Below are 21857 nucleotides of genomic sequence, written 5' to 3'. Positions count from 1 at the left end.
AGAAGACTGGACAAATGCATTAATTCACCCACTACACAAGAAATGAGACAGAACAGATGTAAACAACTACAGAGGAATCTCACTAGTATCGGTTGCATACAAAATTCTATCCCAATGTCTTCTTGATAGAGCACAACAACTAGAATCACAAATCGGAGAATATCAGGAAGGGTTAAGACCAGTCCGATCGTGCCCAGAAAAAAATCTTGAACCTAAAGTGATCCTAAGACATCAGAGAATTTGTAGCAAAAATTTTTTTCTGGACATTTGTTGATTTCAAAAAAGCCTATGATTCAGTTGATCGCAGATCACTCTTAATGCTCAAAGAACAAGTTTAGACTTGAAAACACTTTCAGACCCTGACAGACACGAAGTCCAAGGTTAAATTCACCGCGGAAACCTCAGATCCCTTTTAAATGAAAACGGAAGTAAGAAAAGGAGATGGACTCTCGCCCTTAATCGTCAACTGCATCCTGGAAAAAGTGATACAAGAATGACGCAAACAGAAATTGGTCCTCAAAATTCACCAACCAATCACTGTAGGCAGACGAAAAGTAGCGGTAGCAATACTAACCCGAGACATTTCAACAGCCCAAAATCAGATTGAACTCCTGAAAGAAATTACGGAAAAAGTCGGCCTTCAGATGTATTTTGAAAAGACAGAATACATGACCTGAAACAAAGAAGCAAAAAAAAAAAATCTTGGAAAAAATATGGCAAAATTAAACGAGTACCTCAATTGAAGTGAGACAGTTCAGGAAAATGGACTCGAAAGAAAAGCCAAAAGATGGAAGCTGCACATCGACTAATGTGTATCTCCAAGCACACAAAACTAAGACATTACAATACAGTCATTAAACCAAAATGTCTTTATGGATCAGAGACACTAATTTTGAACAGGGGAAGCAGACATTGAGAAAAAGGAATGCAAAATCATAAGAAAAGTTCTAGGCCCGAAACTCACCGATAGACAACAGCAACTTAGAGGCAAACAGGAATCAAACAATACACAAATATTCACATTAATATTAGAAAACGCTGGCTAAGATTCTATGGTCATATTAAAAGAATGCATCCAGACAGACTTACAAAACAAATAGTCGGATTCTATGAAAATAGGAATAAAGCTAAAACAGACACAATGAAATGAATTGGGGAAATCAAAACCGATTAGAAACAGGCAGGAATTACACCAGCAGATGTTCAAAACTGGGTAAACTTCAGATCCAAAGTTCATAAATGGCAAGTTGACGAAGAGGAAAGACCAAAGAAGAAGACTGGCCTGAAGACAGAAAGGAAGCCCACAGTAATTGAATGAAAGAAATATGGGCACAGAGTAAGGCAAACGCACGCCTTTAAATACTTTGCGTAGTTTTAGTGGGCTTATTCGCATAATAATAATAATAATAATAATAATAATAATAATAATAATAATAATAATGAGGTTAGTTGCTTCACGTCCCACTAACAACTTATATCCAGTGACACGAAGCTGACGCACCATCGGACGGAGAAAGAATGGAACCTGTCAAGTTGTGGTCAGAAGGTGAGCGCCTCAACAGTGTGAGCCTCTTAGCTCCGCAATTGCAAGTTACGTGCCTTTATTTTTATATACGTAACTAGTAAATGTACCCGCGTTTCGCAACGGTATTGTACATTGTATACGGATATCAAAGTAAATTACTGTACATAAAGCGAATGAGATTTTTTAAATTGCATGTCTCTTTGCGTTATCCGAGAAACAACACAGGGAGGTCCACTGACGTTGTTTCCAATGTAAAGTGCGAGTTGAGGAGTTGTGATGAAAAGGGCAGGTGCACTTGTCTATTCAATTCACAAAGGAGTCGGGAATTTTCATTTAACGGCAGCTCCATTGCCTACAGCGCGGCCAAAATCGATTTGGGGAGTTTTCGTTAAAATGCCAGGCCCCATTTCCTACTTTCAAACAGATTACAGTTGAGGATTTTTTGTTATATTGGCAGGCACCTTCCCTACTGCCAGTCAAAACTGGTGTTGTTATCATTATAATGACATACCCATTGTTCTAATGTCAGTCAGCTTACTGCCAGTCACACCGACTTGGTGAGTTTCCATTATAATAGCAGGCCACTATGCCTAACGTCAGTCACATTTTTGATGGGTAAATTTGTTTATAATGGGAGGCACCCTTGCCCACTGACAAACAGAACCGGGTAAAGAAGTTCTGAAAAATTACACGCTCCCTTGCCTTCTGCTAGTAAAATCGAGAAGGGAATTATTCACTAAAATGGTGCACAGGAGTTGGAGGAGGACCCCATTCCTACTGCCAGTCAAAGTCGATGCGACGATTACTGATTACAATACCAGACGCCCTCCTGCTGACAGTCCCTATCGAATTGTAAAGCATTAATTACAGTGGCAGACACGCCGTTTCTAGATCGCTACAAATAGACTCCAATGAATAAATATAGATCGACATACGGAAGTATATGCATGTTCACCTTCATTTACAGAATGATTGATGCTAAACGGTACATCATATCGAAAAACGCATTGTACGATAAGACGCCTCTGGCCTCATATAGTGATCTAAATGGCTGGTCCTATGTTATGTTCTCGTATCTCACCTATTCAAAGGTAAGAATATTTTAGAAACGTTGAATACGGTGAATTTGTGTAAGGTTTTCACACAGTGAATTACTTTTCAGATACTTACGATACAGTTTCAAACATAGAATTTGGCTGACATATTGCTACTGGGTGGGCCAATATTCGTGAAGATTTTGATGATCGTATATTTCTTATAAGTGATTCAAACCATCAACTATACGTGTATAAAGTCCAAAATTTAGGTACCATCCAGAAATAAAGCCAAGTTTAACATATAACGGATAGAGATACGAAAAAAGTATCATAGGATCAAAGTTGCAGATCCCTCCAAATTGAACGGAGATTGTGCCATCCATTTTGTGATACGACTTGCCGTTTAGCCACCAAATACCTCGAAAGGAAGGTCTGCGCCGTCATTAAAATTCCCTGCATATTTCGATATTCTTCGGGGGTTAAAAATAATCATTTTAAACATCTCGTCATTTTTCCACCGGTTAAAAGCTACAATTTTGTCAAATTTCAATTTTCTAGCTCTTCTGGCAGATTGTGCCGCCATCTTGATCTAGGGGAAGGGGTTATGAATTAGGACTTTCAGAAAACTTTTAAGTCCATGAAGCCTATAGGTTATCGTTTTGAATAAATATATCCGACTGCGTTCTTATAGAAATTTGAAACTCCCAGCGTGTCCCCCTCAGCTTGTCTGGTGCCAAGTTTTAAGTTTCTAAGATGCCTGGAAGTCTCATTTATTCATGTCTGCTTTCATTTTTATACCTGTATATACATAGTACATATAGGTCGCTCCAAACTGACTTCCATTTATTAATAAGGATTATATTTCACACCCTTCCCTAGTGGTTCTAGGGGAGTCTTACTTCCAGATTATGTTTTCCAGGGTAGCAAATCATGCTTGTAACAATTTTGGTTGATAGCCACGCTGGAACATACATATGTGCATTATGTCGGTCATTTTGAACAGCTTTTTTTTTTTCATCTTTTCTCACCCACTATGCCAAACGGGGCTGAACTTGGACTTTAAAAATTCCGGAATGTTACTATTCATCTCAGCGACCCAGAAATCTATGGATTCGACATTATTTTCCATTATTTTGATATCTCAATCCCCTCCCCCGCCCACCCTAAAGAGTGCTAAATTTTGAGTTTTAAAAAATCGAGTGTGTTACCATTCATCTCAGCGACCTGGAAAACTATGGATTCGACACTATTTTCGATTACTTTTATAACTTACCCCCCTGATCCCCCACTCTTGAGGGTGCTAAGGATGGCTTACCCCCACAGTACTCGTCTCCAGATGGTAAGTCATAAGTGCACCAAGTTTGGTTGAAATTGCTCCAGTGATTTAGGAGGAGGTGAGTAATTTACACACACACATACAACAAACAGGTAATGTGTGGCAAATAATATTATGATTCTTATTAAAAACTGTCTTACTTTCCCTTATTCTGTGCCTGTACTAACAAGGAGGAACTACGCACGTGTCTTCTGGGGTTCGGTTCATTTTCGGTGGGGTTTCGGTGGTCAGAAGAGTTACGTATCAAAATATTAGGACGCAACTCCCCGCCACCCCATTTTCAAGAAATGTCTTTGGTTTAAATAGACACGTATGTATTGCAGTATCCTTAACGCTTTTGGGAGCGCGTTGTATCTCATCCCGGCAACCTGGGTTCATGCCCCGCCATCGACTTCTTCTTTATATATTTTTTTAAAGGTGACTAACTAATAACTAATTACTTATCGTTATTTCCATCACATTTGTGTTTAGTGCTTTATGTACCGGTAGGCTATTTGCAATGTTCATATTAACATAAGAATGTAATTGTTTTTCTTAATGTTGTGCTCATACAATACACGTATTAGGACCCCGTTCCTCAAATTCTGACATAGTCCTACGTTAATCACTGCATGCACTCACCGGAAGTGGTAGGCGCCGTTGTTCCGTTGAGAGTACACATTAATACTCCTGGTTTCATTACTTTCAATGAAGAGTGAATCCTCCTGTGTCACTTGACACCGATTTCTCACAAGTTTTCGTTAGTTGAACGATCGCTTTGCGGAATGCTCTTGTGATTGGTATAAGTGCAGCACATTGCACAAATTAGGGACACTACTAGCAATGAGCGACTTTTCTACTATCACAATTTAGTCCAGATCTTTTACAGTTGAAATGTCAAGAATCTGTCCAGAAAGGGTAAGACTTAAACAGGTTCAGTAATATTCCCAATGTTTATTTCCTTTTTCCATAATTTCCCTCTCTTCTAAGCTGTAGTAGCAAAATTTTCGCTGATGTATTTTTCATGCTTTCATAAACTACCGAAATTTGCTGGATTATTATCTTGAGGCAACTGTTAAAAACATATATTCGGAATCTTCTTTTTGGATTTGTTATTGTTTCATCGATCGCCAACTCATCAAAGAACCTTTTGCGGTTTTCTGTTGATGACAGGAACGACCAACATCTCCAAGTAGTGCAGTCAACTGAGATGTGTTCCCACACTATTAATTTGTTTACGATGTTTTGGACTCTATGTACGACCGTATATAGCCTACCGAAATTATCCCCGATAAGACTTATAATTGCATGCTGAATCTGATCTGGTCAGAACATTCAAATGTTGTCATCAACTCATCAGAGGGAAATAAAAATTACCTAGTATGGAGAGCAGCGAGGACTTCATTAAGACGTTCTAAATTTCAAGCCATTAAGGATTAAATACAAATAAACGTATCTGCTTCCTGTTAGCATATGGTTCTAGGTAGTTTATGGAAGCTCTTTACTCAAAGGTAGTTTCTGCCGACAGAAGAACAGAGATGACTTCAGATATTACAGGAAGTGTGTACTCTGATAAGCTATCCGCCACACGTGTGAGTGAGTCGTGCACTCAGATGCATCATCATATGCAAGTAGGTGATGATTAGACCTTACATACAAATAAAGAGAAAGGAAATTAGTTTTACAAATTTGGCATGGAATATGCTACTTGGTTCCCTTCAAATAGAACTGAAATTACGCATTCAGGTATAGAATGGGCTTGTGCGCCCGTTTTTTACGGCCCTGGACGTAACGGTTATGATTGTGGGTCGTAAAGAAAAATCGCTGTAGTTCCTGCCGTAAAAAGTAAGAATACTGTGTAGGAGCGAAGCCCCTGTGTCGGTTTGGAGGATATGAAAATACGGATACATACAGTACACGTCGTTGACACACTTTGATGTTCACTATGTTTGTATTGACGTGCAAAGGCAAGAATAAAACGTATCGTAGGTGTGATCGACAGGTGGTGGTGGTGGTGGTGGTGGTGATTATTGTTATAAGAGGAAGTACAACTAGGCAATCATCCTCTATATAACACTAATCAGAGGAGAAAAAATGGAAGGGGTCCGGCACTTCGAAAAATGAAGGTATCGGCCAAAGGAAGACAAGGGCCACAAAGGGCATGAAAATGAAAGACTCCCTATCCCTCGCAAACCTAATAGCGTCGGGGTCGGAAAAGAACAAGAGTTGAACAAGAGACGTCGGATAGGATAGATGAAAATGAGGAGACTGGCACAAGTAAGTGGAAGCAATGCCAGGACTCAGCTAAGGGCCTCGTGGTCGCCAACCCACGCTTTAAGTTCAATGCCCCTGGGGCCCCTATTAGTCGCCTCTTACGACAGGCAGGGGATACCGTGGGTGTTATTCTACCGCCCCCACTCACAGGGGGATGTATTAGACACAGCCGGTGGAGAAATGCCTCTCGTGCATTGTAATTAGCAATGATACTCTGTTAAGTTATTTTTTAAATTAAATATTCTTTAGCACAGTTTTTAGTAATTATGAAAATTTCAGTGAAAAAAATAGTCTAGTGTGTGAGAAGTAAGAGCCATTTGCCAACATGCACATCTCATCTCCTTTTTAGCTCTCATTCTGTACCCTGATTGCGTACGGTGAGCCTCTCGTAGCCAAGGAAGTAAGAAGCTTTGAACGTGAGAGGGGGAGTCACCGTGGCCTATAAAAGTCTGTCTCAGTATTTGCTTTAGTGAGGAGAACGAAATTCATTCTCCCCAGTCCAGCGGCCGCCGAATGTGAAGCTCTCCTTCTAGCTGTAGCTACTGGGTGTCTCACTGAGTCTAGTTTCCACACGCATATCTGATTATTAGTCACGTATTTGAACATTTTTGTGAATTATGCCAAAATTCGCCAATGTTCAATCATTGAGCCTTCATTTTTATCTTTACTTTCGGTCAAATTCTAATTTTTCATTTGGTAACTGATTTATCTTGGCGAGACTAATCAAATGACACGTCATACGGTTCTCCACGGCGTGGTGACTGACTTTCGACTGCCAAAACATACCCCAGTTGGTGGCCATCTTGTGATGATGTCATGCGCTAGGGAGGTCACAACTTGTGTGTTAATCCTTCGGTTATAAAAAATTATACAAACAATATTCGTATAGATAATGCCTTTTGAGCTATAATAATTTGAAGTGTTCCATTAAAAGCGCCAGTCCGCAATTTGGAAGAGCAAAAGACGAATGCTCCTATTATCCGTAATCTTGCCACGGTGTGGGTTAGAGCAATTACTCTACCTGCAGTAGACTTCATACCCAGGAATGAACCTGGTACTTAGGGCTAAGAGAACCTCGGGGCCATGTCCCTCTCCACAAATGGAACCTTGTTTTTACATATAAAACCTGCGACCTTTCAAGTGAAAAGTACCAGTTCGGTTATTATCCCATTATTATTATTATTAGCGCAGTCGCTAGAGACAGAGTTCGTGGGGTGGCATTTTAAAATGCTCAAATACGCCCGTTTCGCAAGTGTGATGCCGAACAGTTTCATAACTTTTAGGGTTCAGATCGCTAATATGCATCTCACTGCAGAACTGTCGTACGGGAAAAATTCAGCCTGGAATACCTGACATACATTTAACAGAATAACTCTTGATCTCATCTGACTTGGTTCTTCGCTTTGATTTCGTAAACATCATTATTGGAGGAGCCGGCCACTTCCTGTACACCATGTTGTCCAGTGGTACGTTACCCTCTCCTGTCGACTGGCCCACTCTACCAGTCTACGTCACCTGCAACACAAAGTACTGACTTGTACCTATGCTCTTTCTTTCATACTCCTTCTCTGCTTCCTTCTTTCCTTTCTTCATTCCTTCTTTCTTTGCTGCCTTCCTTCTTTTCTTCCTTCCTTCCTTCCTTCCTTCCTTCATGCTTTCTTTCCTTCTTGCTATCCTTCATTCATCCCTTCATTCCTTTCTATTTTCTTTACTTCTTCTATCGTTGTTTCCTTCCTTTAATCTTCCCTTTTTGCTTCATCTTTCGTACTTTCCTTCATTTTCCTTTCTTCCTTCCTGCTTTCGTTCTTCCTCCTTTCCATCCTTCCATCCTTCCTTCCTTCCTTCCTCCCTTCCTTCCTTCCTTCCTTCCTTCCTTCCTTCGTTACCTGTTTGCTTGCTAACTTCCTCTGACCTTTCCTTCATCCTGCCCTGCTTCCTCCTTTTTCCTTGTTTCGTGTATTTTTCTTTCCTTGTGTAGAACTGGCCACTGTTTGCCCGCTACAAATGCAGGTGACTGAATCTGAAATGTGTAATCAACAAGTAAGAGAAGCGACAGACAGCAACACTTACAGGTATGCTATTGTGCAATCATTCTTGTTTCTACAGACTAGAAAACTTGAAACTTATGTAACGAGCAACACTCAATTAAAATATGAAAAAATCAATCAATCCAATCTGGATTTTTTTCCTATTTGCTTTAAGTCGCACCGACACAGATAGATGGGAGAGGAAAGGCCTAGGAGTTGGAAGGAAGCGGCCGTGGCCTTAATTAAGGTACAGTCCAAGCAATTGACTGGGGTTAAAATGGGAAACCACGGAAAACCATCTTCAGGGTTGCCGACAGTGGGATTCGAAGCTACTACCTCCCGGATGCAAGCTCACAGGAGCGTGCCTCTGACCGCACGGCCAACTCACCCGGTAATTGAATCTGTGTCATTATTGTGTGTTAGAAACTGGTTAGCTCGCTCATGACTTGCAAGAAGCCGGGATTACTCTTGAGTATGTCCGGGAACATGACCCCCTCAACACAGCGGAGCTTCCAAGAAGAGCTTGAGCTTAACTGAGGAGAAGAAGAACCAGTGTAGGTGTTCCACAGCTAGCTGAGAACTTAATATTAATAATAATTGTACCGGAAGGTACACCTGTCCCGTTCATTTAAATGAACCGCTTTGGAGAATGTCATTAAAACTTGCAACAACTAGCACAAGAGGTTTGAACTTTTGTCTACAGATGTCTCTACCAAAAAAAAAAGTTGTGTAATGCCCTCTGGTGTGAAGAGGAATTATTCAAATTGTTAGGTATTTTTATTTTAAAGTTTACAACACTGAGTTGATTATTCTGTGTTTTTGGTATGTTAAAGTTGACAATACTTCGATCTCTTCCCGCCAACTTAACATGTTGGCCAATAGAAAATTCTGTATATTTAATTTTCAGCCAATTAGCGTTTTCTTGTATCTATTTAAATTACCCAGTAAGAGTCGGTGTCGAGCCTTAGCCCAGAATTTTCAGGATCCTTCCTCTCGCGTATAAAAGCTGGCACTTTTTCGAGCCTCCTAGCTCCAGTCTAGTGTGTGGGCGCGGTGCCTCGTTCATCATCGAGCAGACCAGCAGCTCAAGGTAATGGCTGTCCAGATTTTATCAAGTGATTCCTTATGACAGCTAGCTCGAGAGCAAGGTTCCAAATCTTAACAATGTAACTTCGGTTTTCTTAAAATGTTAATTTTAATCTTCTAATGTAAATTTCAAACAATCCTAATAAACGTAACCGTAACCAATTTGATTTTGAGGTGACTATGATTTTGTAACCGTTTTCTGTTTTTAATCCGGTAAATCTCCATCTAGTCACCTCACTAGCATAGGCTTAGCCTCTGTATATTCGGGCCACAAGCCTAAATATGGTTTTAACCATTTAATTATAAACTTCTAGGAGTGCAAGAGTTCGCCTCCGCACAATTTTGATTTTTAGGCCACTAATTGAACCTGTTGTTTTTCCACAAAGACTCGGTACAATGGGTATTCGATACCAGATACAATTCTATTTTATCTCTTTTATGTAAATATTTCAGACTGATGAGCCTAGAGGACAGCTAATACTGTTTCTTAAATGTAGGTTGTGTCTAGAGAGGCCTTGGAGGTGGAAAAATGTATAGAGCAAAGATGCTCTGGTTATAAATGTAAAAGTTGAACGATGCTTTTAGAGGGCTGTTAAGTTATAACGTTCGGAGTGCAGTCTCCTAGACAAATTGGTAGAGCAAAAGGGCTCTGATTATGATGTAGAAGGTATTGGGAGGTCTGTCTCCTTGACGGTTTTTTGAAGGGAGCCGCAGTGCACTTGAAGAGTGTATAATTTGGGAGCTTAAAGCTCACAATTGTTAATTAAGGTTTCTCGATTGTTACCCCATTTTATGATCTTTTGTACCTGATTTTCGTTAAGTCTTATTTCTGAAAAAAATGAAAAAAGATAGCCGAGATAGAAATATAACCATTATTTTAAAGTTTTAAATCAATCTTCTGATTGTCGGATTGACCCATTCATGTCCACACCTTTCACCTCTCTCCACCACGGTATCTCCGGACGAATGATCCAACAGCCGCTGCTGATCCAGAACTACAGAGAGCATTCAGCACGTCATCTCTGGCTGCCCACACTTGGCCAGCACTGATTATCACCACCGACATGATCAGGTAGCTAAAATCATTCACCTGAAACCTTCTGTAGAATGTGGATGTCTTCGGCCATCAATTGCATATTGGAAATATACACCTCCACCCGTTCTCGAAAACTCTTCATACAAACTACTATGGGACCGAGAAGTCATAACCGATGTCGCGCTCAACGACAATACGCCACATATTACTATAATCGATAAATCAAACAGATCCTCATCCCTTAGAGAAATTGATTGTCCAATCTGCAAACAACAGTAGCCACAAAGATATCGAAATACACAGAACTGGCAATAGAAATACAACGCCTGTGGAAACTAGAGTCAGTCAGCACAGCTCCATGTACCGGTGTTATTGCACAGCTCTCTGGCCACATTAAACCTGCATCATCACACATACGTAGAACTACAGAAAGCCACCCCCCTGAGCACTTGCCACATTGTGAGAAAGTTCCTAGGAACGACTTTTCCTCTGACTCACGCCAAACAGCATGAAGTTCCAGTAATACTGAAGAACAGGTACCCAAAACGGGGAGATAAGAAGTTGTTTAGCGACATCATCTGTGCATATTTATTGTATAAATGTATATGTTGTAATTATTTCTGTTGTGAATATTTGTAGATATATGCACCTATATTCGAAACAGACTTTCAACGTATTAGGTCGTGTTACGTACATGTAGTACGTGTCGAAGTGATGTTAAGTACAGAACAAAAATGGCCAGCCGGACACCAGTGGGATCCGAACCCACAACCTCCCGATTTCGCGTCGGTTGCTCTACCAATTGAGCTATGGTGTAGCTCAGATCCTTTCAAACAGAACAAAGATGGCCTAGGCCACCATAGCTAAATTGGTAGAGCAACCGACGCGAAATCGGGAGGTTGTGGGTTCGGATCCCACTGGTGTCCGGCTGGCCATTTTTGTTCTGTACTTAACATCACTTCAACACGTACTACATGTACGTAACACGACCTAAGGCTGATGACACGCGGAGCGGTTTTCGCCGAGTCGGCAGCCGACTCGGCCGCCGCGTCGGCGCATGTTTCTATTGTATCAGATGGGATGAAACAGACACAGCGGTGCTCGCCGACAGGCTGCAGATTTGCCGACTCGGCCTGTCGTGTTGCTGGCGGTGCAGCGAGCGGTTTGAAGACTTTGTGCGCGCTCTAGCGCCATAGATTTATTACATTCAGCTGAATCACGGCCGACTTGATGCTTCGCTCTAGTCGGGCGTGGCTTAATTTACGCGGCGATTGCATCATTGGTAGGTATTCTTGTATTAGATATCATGAAGTATCTTTGAAATTCAATAATATACACGTAAAAGGACATATAGAGTAAGTAGTCTTTTGGAATAAGAATAAGAACAATCCTTTATTTTTCGGTAATTTCAGCTAGCTTCCTCACCTAACGTCACGCTCACTAATGTGTTTTGTCCACTGCCTGCTCGATACGCACCCGATGACTGCTTATAAGCAGTCATTTTAGATGCAGTTCGAGCAGGCAGTGGTTTCGTCACTGTCGGCAAAAACCGCTCTGTGTATCAATCACAGGCGGCGGCCGACGCGGCTGCCGACTCGGCAAAAACCGCTCCGTGTGTCATCAGCCTAATACGTTGAAAGTCTGTTTCGATTACAATGCGGTCGTGAAAATTCAATATTCATATGCACCTATACTTTCATAATTGAGAGGGTAACTCCTTGCTTAGGCCGAGTGAGCCCATTATGTTACCGGTACACGGCGAGCCTTCCTAAATGGATGTAACAACAACAAGACTAATGTCAGAGAAGTCACTCAGACGGTAGAGACCAAGTTGTCCGGTCAGTCCGGTGCTGTTTGAAGGTGTTGAAGTAGATTTACTGGCACGTCAGGGAACTGCTGCGAGAAAGAATCCCAGTACTGTGGCGTGTTTGAAAACCATAAAATTAGACAGCGCGACATAAGACAAATAACATTTGTATTAATATTATTGGCTTGCCTGCCTGTAAGCTTACACTCAGAAGATAGTGGTTTCGAACCCCACCAGTTGTAGCCCTGAAAATAACATTCCATGATTTCCCACTTGCACACCAAGGAAATGCTTGGGCTGTACCTGTATTAAGTCTACGGTCACTTCCTTCATTGTCCCAGACTTTCACATCCCATCGCCGCAGAAAACGTTTCTGAGTTCAACTTCTAAGAGTAAACATTATCATTAATGTTTTTTTTTTTCCTCATTAGCGAGTTACTTAGATGGATTAAGGTCAGTTTTAGGCCGGGTGCCCTTCCTACCGCGAAAACGTGAATGGAGTTTCTAATCGAGAAAGGTGATTGATACTGGATCCCGATGAGTTATCAGTAATTTTATCGACTATACCTGCCAATGTATCGAGATCAGTCCTACTACTAGCTAAGACAGAACGTCTTGTGACCGATATTTGTTGAATGAAAATTGTTTCAAGGAAGTCATCCTTTACCTGTGAACCCGCCAGTGTGCGCATTTCCCGTAATAACTGTGACGGAATTTTATCCTCGAGTTCCAGTTCAGTCAATAATTGTGTTACTTTTCGACCTTCTGAATCTTCGATCTCCTGAATCAATCGCTGTTTAAGGTCTGTGAACGGTAGAGAGGTGGCAGGATGGATGAGAAAATACGAAATTAATTCTGCAACTTCAGGCTCTAATGAACCTACAACGTAGTTAAATTTTGTTGTTTCGCGTGTTATTCCCACAGTTCCAAATTGTTCTTCTGTTTATAGAAACCGTACCTTAATGTTTTTACGCCAAACTGGTGGAATTTTCTCTGGTAGACGTGTGATTTCTGCTTCGCTGGTTGCCTGGTCTTTGTTTCTTGACGTCTTTGTTTCTTGACGTAGTCAACTAATGGTAATTTTCTTCCATTTCATTTTGTTTAATACCAATCAAGTCACTACCGGATCACGTGGGGGCCACCAAGTATAAATAATAATTATAAATGACACTACACACTATTCAATTCAGCACTTTTGATTATATAGGTTATAGGATGTAGGATTAATATATTGTTTGTTTCTAACAAAGAGCAGAACAGAAACATAGAACATAAATGACGGAGCAGAAAGTAAGCGTGGAAGAAGCAACTTAATCTAATGACGAGTGCAGCGCTACTACTGCGTGTGGAAGGTACAAGTCAAGACTTTCTCCGAGCAAAAGGGATTAACAAAACGCGACTAAAATTCCGGGAATCGAACGCGTGGCTCACGTTGAATCACTAGCAAAAAATAAATGATTAATGGTATGTAATGCGGGGGTTCGCTTTGTTGGTGAATCTCTCGTGACGCACATCCATTAAGAGAAGGTAAACTCGTTCTGCAGGCAGCCTGCGGGTCAAGGACACTGTGCGCTCGGTGTCCACCTTCCTACTGAAGTGTCCATCCGAAAGTCTTGGGTTCCACTCTCAGCTTCGCTAGAGTTATCAAGTCTGACGTGAAAGGTGTAGCCAGCCACGAGATTATTGTTTCAAGGGGAGTAGCAAAGAGAGCACCACCTGTTTTCAACGCTAACAAGAAGAGACAAAGAAACAATGTGATCTTTTAAAGCATGAAGTACAAGTTCATTCAAGTCAAAGAATAAAGTTACGGTTAAAGGGAAAGAAAGGACCACATAGGATTTGAAAACAGAAGATCTTAGGAACCTAACACCAACGAGGGAACAAAGATTCACCTAGAAAGCTTAAATACAGAAGATGCAAGTGAGAGCCTGGCCAACACAGACCCCTCGGCAGAGCAGTACGGTAGATGCATTTCATCGCTAACGGGACAATGATACGACAGTAAATTTGGTTCATGATGTCAAGTAAGCTGAATTATTTTCAAATGAATCTCCTCATCCCTACGGTCGCTTATGAACGGTGTATGCCGCGAGGTTGAAAATGATCCACCTGAAATTTTACAAGAAACTCCATTCCTTTCAGAGCTGTAATTTACATTTGTAATAGTGCATGTGCACAGTTTATTCACGTCGTGATGCGTAAGTATATGGCGGGAATTTGGAGAACAATGAAAACATAAAGACAATCATAATCAAGATAATAATAATAACAATAATAAACTTTATGATTCCTCTTGCTCTGCAATCACTCTCAAAATATTATGCATACGATGATTCATTCACTGCAAGCCTACTTTTACGAGGAAACTAGCTGTTACCCACGGCTTCGCTCGCGAGGATTTCGTAATTTGATAAAAAGATACTTGTTCCTCGGTACTGCACTAAGACATTGTCTGTAAATCCCTAAAGTATGAAAACGAACCGAAAAATCTCTTTGTAAACCACGTTTGTGGCATTGCCTTTTGGGGCTAAGATGACAGGCTACTGGCAACACGGGACACGGAACTCTATGTGTGAGAAACAGTGCTCTTTTATGTCGATAAAAGTTTTCTTTATTTCTAAACGAGATTCCAAATAGCAAATTTCACTTCTGTAACATCTTCATTTTTGAGAAATAATTATCCTCATGAAGAGAATTCAACTCCTTCTTCACTTATTTTCGGTCTTCAACTTAAGTTGATTTTCCGAAAACAAAAGTACGTGTATATTTTTAAGGGAGACTACAAATACCAATTTTCACGTCTGTAACATGTTACGTTTATGAGATATAATGTAGATTTACTCATTATAAAAACTGCTCCACTCATTGACTGAGTGGTGAGCGTTGAGGTCTTCGGTTCACAGGATTATGGCTTCGATTCCAGGCTAGGTCAGGGATTTTAATCGCGTGCGATTAATTCTTCTGACTCGGGGACAGGTTGTTTGCGTTTGTCCAACATTATCCTCTTCACATTCACTCAAAAGACCATATTAACAATAACAACAGGAAAACGCAATAGTTATTACATCCCTACGCATACAGTTGCCGTCAGGAAGGCATCCAGCCGTTAAACAGTGTACAATCCACATTTGCTACACAGTTCCCACCCGCAACCCCACAGGTGTGTGTAAAGCGGTAGAAGAAGAAGATACTCGTTTTAATATTTCACCCGCTTTTTTATTCTTTCCAGCCCCTTAAGTAGATTTTCCCCCCAAAAAAGTGTGTTCATTCTTTAAGGAGATACCAAATACCATTTTTCATGTCTGAAACATGTTAGGTTTTTGCGATTTATTGTAGCTAATCTCGCTGCTGTAGAATCCTGGAGCTGACGTTGCCTTGGTTACGGCAGTTCATTACTTGATCCGATTCCTAGAGCAGGGGTAGTGTGGTGCCAATATCTCCGTAACGGTTGGTTTTAGTGCCTTAAAACATGGTTTCCGAGCACATACGGCGTACCGAGTTTTGTTCTTTGCGTCATCGGGATTAAATGGACCTTTGACTCATCCATACACGACAAATTCGATAGTAATATAATTGGAGACTCCGGCGGCCACCTCCACCTCCGGCTCCCAGGGGCCTCCTCCACCTCCTCCCCCCCGGGTGGGCCGTCCCAGGGGCCTCCTCCAACGCAGCCAGGAGCCTCTTCCAGTGCTGCCAACTTAACCTTACTAGCGCGAAATTTGAATTGGTAAACAAAGCCACGTGCTTTTTTTGACAGCCACGTGCTTTTTTTGACAACTATCATAGACAACAACGCATCGTTAACCTCAGTACTGCCATCTTGACGGGCCTAAACCTTAGTGGTACCTACTTAACCTAACTAGCGCGAGATTTGAATCGGTAAACAAATCCACGTGCTTTTTGACAGACAACAACGTATCGCAAACCTCAGTGCTGCCATCTTGACGGGTCTAAACCTTAGTGTTGCCAAATTAACCTTATTAGCGCGAGATTCGAATCGGTAAACAAATCCACGTGCTTTTTCATAGCTGTCATCCGCCATCTTTAATCAACAGAGCACTGTGCTGCCCTCCTTAGCTACATATCTTTGAAATGTGGTGGCGGATAATTTGAAAAATGCTTTTTGACAGCAGCCATCTTTAATTGAGAGAGCAAAGTGCTGCACTCTGGTGGCAGGCAATTCCACGTGACAACAGCCATCTTTAATCAAGAGAGAATCGTGCTGCCCTCGTTAGCTACATACCTTTGAAATGTGGTGGGGCAATTTGAAAAATTCCACGTGCTCTTGTTTAGAAACAAATTCACATGCTTTTTTTACAGCTGTCATCCACCATCTTGCATCACAAATCTCAGTGCTGCACTCTTTAGCTACATACCTTTGAAATGTGGTGGCGGCAATTTGAAAAATTCTACGTGCACTTGTTTGGAAACAAACCCACGTACTTTTTTGACAGCTGTCATAAACCATCTTTAATCAACAGAGCACCGTGCTACTATCTTACGGGCAATTTCGTCAGCTGTCATCCGCCATCTTTAATTAACAGAACACCGTGCTGCCTTCTTTATGGCACGTCGTAGCAGGCAATTTGAAAAGCTCCGTTACCTGTCATCCGCCATCTTTAATCAAGAGAGCACAGTGCTGCCCTCTTTAGCTACATACATTTGAAATGTGCTGGCGGAATTTGAAAAATTCCACGTGCTCTTGTTTAGAAACAAACTCGCGTGGTTTTTTTGACAGCTGTCATCGGCCATCTTGCATCACAAACCTCAGTGCTGCACTCTTTAGCTACATACCTTTCAAATATCGTGGCGGATAATTTAAAAAAATATACAGCAGCCATCTCTCGATGCTGATTGCACAAGATGGCGGCTATACATGACTCCTTAAGGGTCCTTACGCAAGATGGCTGGTATACATAGGCTCTTATGAGACACCCTTGGCATGCTTGCGCAAGATGGCGGCTATACATGGCTCCTTATGAGATGCCTTAAGGGCGCTTGCGCAAGATGGCGGTTGCTCTTATAAGACGGCTTAAGGGTGCTTGCACAAGATGGCTTGAGACGCCCTAAGGATGCTTGCGCAAGATGGCGGAAACAAAATGGCGGCTATACACGAATCCCTATGAGACACCTTAAGGGCGCTTGTACAAGATGGCCGCTGCTCTTATGAAGAGCTAGCTTAGAGGCTAACGTGCCGTGCTAGTTCGATTCATTCATTTTTTGGCTTAAATGCAAAATGTAAAATATCTAGGAAACGGTGCATCGTAGAGCAAAACGGACAAAATTTTATCCGCTCAACACCGAGGTTCGCAGCATGATGAACATGATAGCATAAGAAAAACATAGTCTAATGATGGGATCAACGGTTCGGGTCTTACTTAGCCCATTTGGCATTTGCTCTGTTTTAGCTTGTATTGAAGCAAGTTTTTGTAACATGATCAGGTCTAGCTATGGTAGAGAGTATAACGTGCCGTGCTGGTTCGATTCTAAAATTTGGGGCTTAAATGCAAAATGTTAAATATCTCGAAAACGGTGCATCGTAGAGCAAAACGGACAAAATGTTTCTGCCCGGTACCTAGGTTCGCAGTATTAGAAACAATATAGCATAAGAAAAATGTAGTTTAATGATAAGATCAACGGTTCGGTTCCTACTTAGACCCTTTGACATTGACGGCTATCTAACTCTATAAGATGGCGGCTATACATAGTTTATTATGAGACAGCTTAAGGGTGCTTGCACAAGATGGCTCGAGACGTCCTAGGGATGCTTGCGCAAGATGACGGACACAAAATGGCGGCTATACATAGCGCCTTATGAGACAGCCTAGGGGTGCTCGCACAAGATAGCGGCTACTCTTATGAAGAAAGCTAGCTTAGAGGCTACTGCGCAAGATGACGGCTGCTGTTATGCATACGGTACAGAGCAATTTGAAATTCTACGTGCTCTTGTTTGTAAAATTCCCCGTGCTATTTTTTACAGCTCTCATCTTCAAAGCTAATAGGCTAATTGGCAAAAGGGCTAATGGCAAAAGAGCTAAAGGGCTAACGGGCAAAATGGCTAATAGGCTAATGGGCTAAAGGGCTAATGGGCTAGGGTGCCTCTCCTCTCTTTATTCGGGCCTGAGACCGGCTCTACAACTAGAGGCGGAGTTAAAACCCTAAGGAAGGGAGAATGTTGGAAAATAATCTATACGAATATAGCTACTCGATCGACTATATACTACAGAAGGATGACATAGGGGAGGGTAAGCGCTGGGATTGTAGGAAGGTGTTTAAGCTGTTCTACTGTCGAGAGAGAGAGAGATTAGAGTTATTACTTAATAATACCTACACAACGTAATTCATGCTCTATTTCAAAAATATCTGCTTTGTACTGTATGTAACCAGCATCATGATAGGCTCTTAGCAGTTGTAAACGTTTTACGAGTACGTTGGTGTCATTACAGTATCTTAACAGCGGCTTGTTGTGAACTTTGAGTCTATATGCAGACAGTTGATGTGTAGGGACTTGTTCTGATGTAATACGTGCTTCGACAGTAGCGTTTCTAGGTACAAACGTAACTTGTTTCGATAGCAATTAAGCGTTGACATTTTCTTCTTCTTTATCCTGCATCTCTTCTTGAGATGTTTGCACTGCGCCAGAACGTGTAGTAGGGTTAGGAAATGAAGTAAAATCATCAAGCTGTAATGGCAATGAAACATTAATATTTCCTTCTTCTTCTTCTCCTTCTTCTTCTTCTACTTTCCCTTTACTACTGTTTTGATCAACATCATTATCCTTATTATCATAATCATGACCTTGAATCTCTTTGTCTTGAAGTTTGTGTTAAGTAACAGTACTCGTAGCAGGCCTAGACAACAGGGGAGAATTAAAAATCTCTCACAGAGGTGTACTTTTTAAAAATAAATCAGTGTTCGCTTGAATACGGTTGAGCTCTTTGTATTTTGTTCTCGATGAAGCTACATTACACGCGGCTTCATGACGTTGAGCGTTGTATGCGTTCTTGAACTCTCTTCTACAATGTTTGCATTGAAAAATTGTCCTACATGATATCTCATGACGTCTCTTGTGATAGCTTCGGGAAAATGCATTTCCACACTCTTTGCAAATATACCTAGAAATAGGTTTTCCATGACAGACTTTTTTCTTCTGCTAACAGATTCTTCTTTAAATCTACTTGACACTTGTTACTCTCTAGTTCAATGATGCGAACAGCTTAGCAATTAACAGTAAACTAACACAAAAGCGTATAACCAAGGTAGCAACAGTAAGGTTTAATCCCGTCAAGATAGCAGCAGTGAGGTTAGCGATGTTCTGTTGTTGAATTTAAAATTCCGCGCTACGACATGCATAAGGTGGCAGCGTTGAGGTTTAGCGCCGTAAAGATGGCAACAGTGAGGTTAGCGAAGCTCTATTGTCCTTCAAAGTGAGGTTAGGGTCCGTCAAGATGACAGCTGTCAAAGAAGCGTGGCTTTGTTTACCAACAAAAGCACGTGGTCGTTACCCCACGGTCACGTAATCAATTCTTAGCTCTACGTCGTTAAGAGCAGCATTAGGATTAGCTATGTTTAAACATCTTAGGGACAAGCATCAGTAAGAATAGCCATGTTTCAAAGCGTGTACACATTACCTATCGATTTTGCATGCATGAAATATCGTACTAAACTTCTCCCGCTAGATTGTGCTGCTATGTTAGCATAAGCTATACGCATAAACTTAAAGCATAACGGGTAGCCATGTTTAAAAGCGTGTACGCAACACCTATTGATTTTGAATGCATCGACTCTCGTACTAAATTTCTAGCATAACCTATACCCATGAAGTAATGTACAAAGTATAGCCATGTTTCAAAGCGTGTAAATTACCTATCGATTTTACATGCATCGACTATCGTACTAAACTCTCCCGCTAGATTGTACTGCTATCTTAGAATAACCTATACGCATAAACTTAAAGAATAGCCATGTTTCAAAGCGTGTACACATTACCTATCGATTTTGCATGCATCGAGTATCGTACTAAACTTCTCCAGCTATCTTAGCATAACCTATACGTACGAACTTAAAGTAGGCCTACAAAGAATAGCCGTGTTTTAAAGCTCGTACACTTTACCTATTCATTTTGCTAGCATCGAATATTTTTTCCTCTAGAGTAGTAGTATAATTGGGTGGTTCGGCGGCCTCCTCCTCCTCCCGCGGCGCGGGAAATTTGAATTCTGGCGGGAAATTTGAATTTTGGCGGGAAATTTGAATTTTGGCGGGAGATTTGAATTTGTAAACAAAGCCACGTGCTTTTTGACAGCTGTCATCGACAACAACGCATCGCTAACCTCACTGCTGCCATCTTGACGGGCCTAAACCTCAGTAGTGCCAACTCAACCTAACTAGCATGATGTAAACAAAGCCACGTGTTTTTTGACAGCCACGTGCTATTTGACAGACAACAACGCATCGCTAACCTCAGTACTGCGATCTTGACGGACCTAAACCTCAGTAGTGCCAACTTAACCTAACTAGCGCGAGATAAACAAAGCAACGTGCTTTTTGACAGCCACGTGCTCTTTGACAGATATGTAAACAAAGCCACGTGCTTTTTGACAGCTGTCATCGACAACAACGCATCGCCAACCTCAGTACTGCCATCTTGAGGGACCTAAACCTCACTAGTGCCAACTTAACCTCACTAGCGCGAGGTAAACAAAGCCACGTGTTTTTTGACAGCCACGTGCTTTTTGACAGATTTGTAAACAAAGCCACGCGCTTTTTGACAGCTGTCATCGACAACAACGCATCGCTAACCTCACTGCTGCCATCTTGACGGGCCTAAACCTCACTAGTGCCAACTTAACCTAACTAGCAGGAGGTAAACAAACCCACGTGATTTTTGACAGCCACGTGCTTTTTGACAGACAACAACGCATCGCTAACCTCAGTACTGCCATCTTGACGGGCCTAAACCTCAGTAGTACCAACTTAACCTCACTAGCGCGAGGTAAACAAAGCCACGTGTTTTTTGACAGCCACGTGCTTTTTGACAGATTTGTAAACAAAGCTATGTGCTTTTTGACAGCTGTCATCGACAACAACGCATCGCTAACCTCAGTACTGCCATCTTGACGGGCCTAAACCTCAGTAGTGCCAACTTAACCTAACTAGCTGGAGATAAACAAAGCCACGTGCTTTTTGACAGCCACGTGCTTTTTGACAGCTGTCATCCGCCATCTTTAAACTACAGAGCGCTGTGCTGCCCTCTTTAGATGTAAAATTCGTCGCCTGTCATCGGCAGTGCTGCCATCTTGGCGGGCTTAAACCTAAGTGCTACCAACTTAACCTCACTAGCTCGAGATAAACAGATCCACGTGCTTTTTGACAGCTGTCATCCGCCATTTTTAATCCATAGAGCACAGTGCTGCCCTCTTTAGCTACTTACCTTTGAAATGTGGTGGCGGATAATTTGAAAACTGCTTTTTGACAGCAGCCATCTTGCATCGCAAACCTCAGTGCTGCCCTCCTTAGCTAGATACCCGTGGTGGCAGAGAATTCCACGTGACAGCAGCCATCTTTAATCAAGAGAGCACCGTGCTGCCCTCTATGTGGTGGCGGCAAATTGAAAAATTCCACGTGCTCTTGTTTGGAAACAAACTCACGTGCTTTTTTGACAGCTGTCATCTGCCATCTTTAATCTATAGAGCACAGTGCTGCCCTCTTTAGTTTGAAATGTGGTGGCGGCAAATTCCACGTGCTCTTGTT

This window comes from Anabrus simplex, chromosome 8 (genome assembly GCF_040414725.1).
Source record: "Anabrus simplex isolate iqAnaSimp1 chromosome 8, ASM4041472v1, whole genome shotgun sequence".
In the NCBI taxonomy this organism is placed as follows: domain Eukaryota; kingdom Metazoa; phylum Arthropoda; class Insecta; order Orthoptera; family Tettigoniidae; genus Anabrus; species Anabrus simplex.
The sequence above is the reverse complement of the archived record's forward strand: the minus strand, read 5'-3'. Positions refer to the sequence as shown.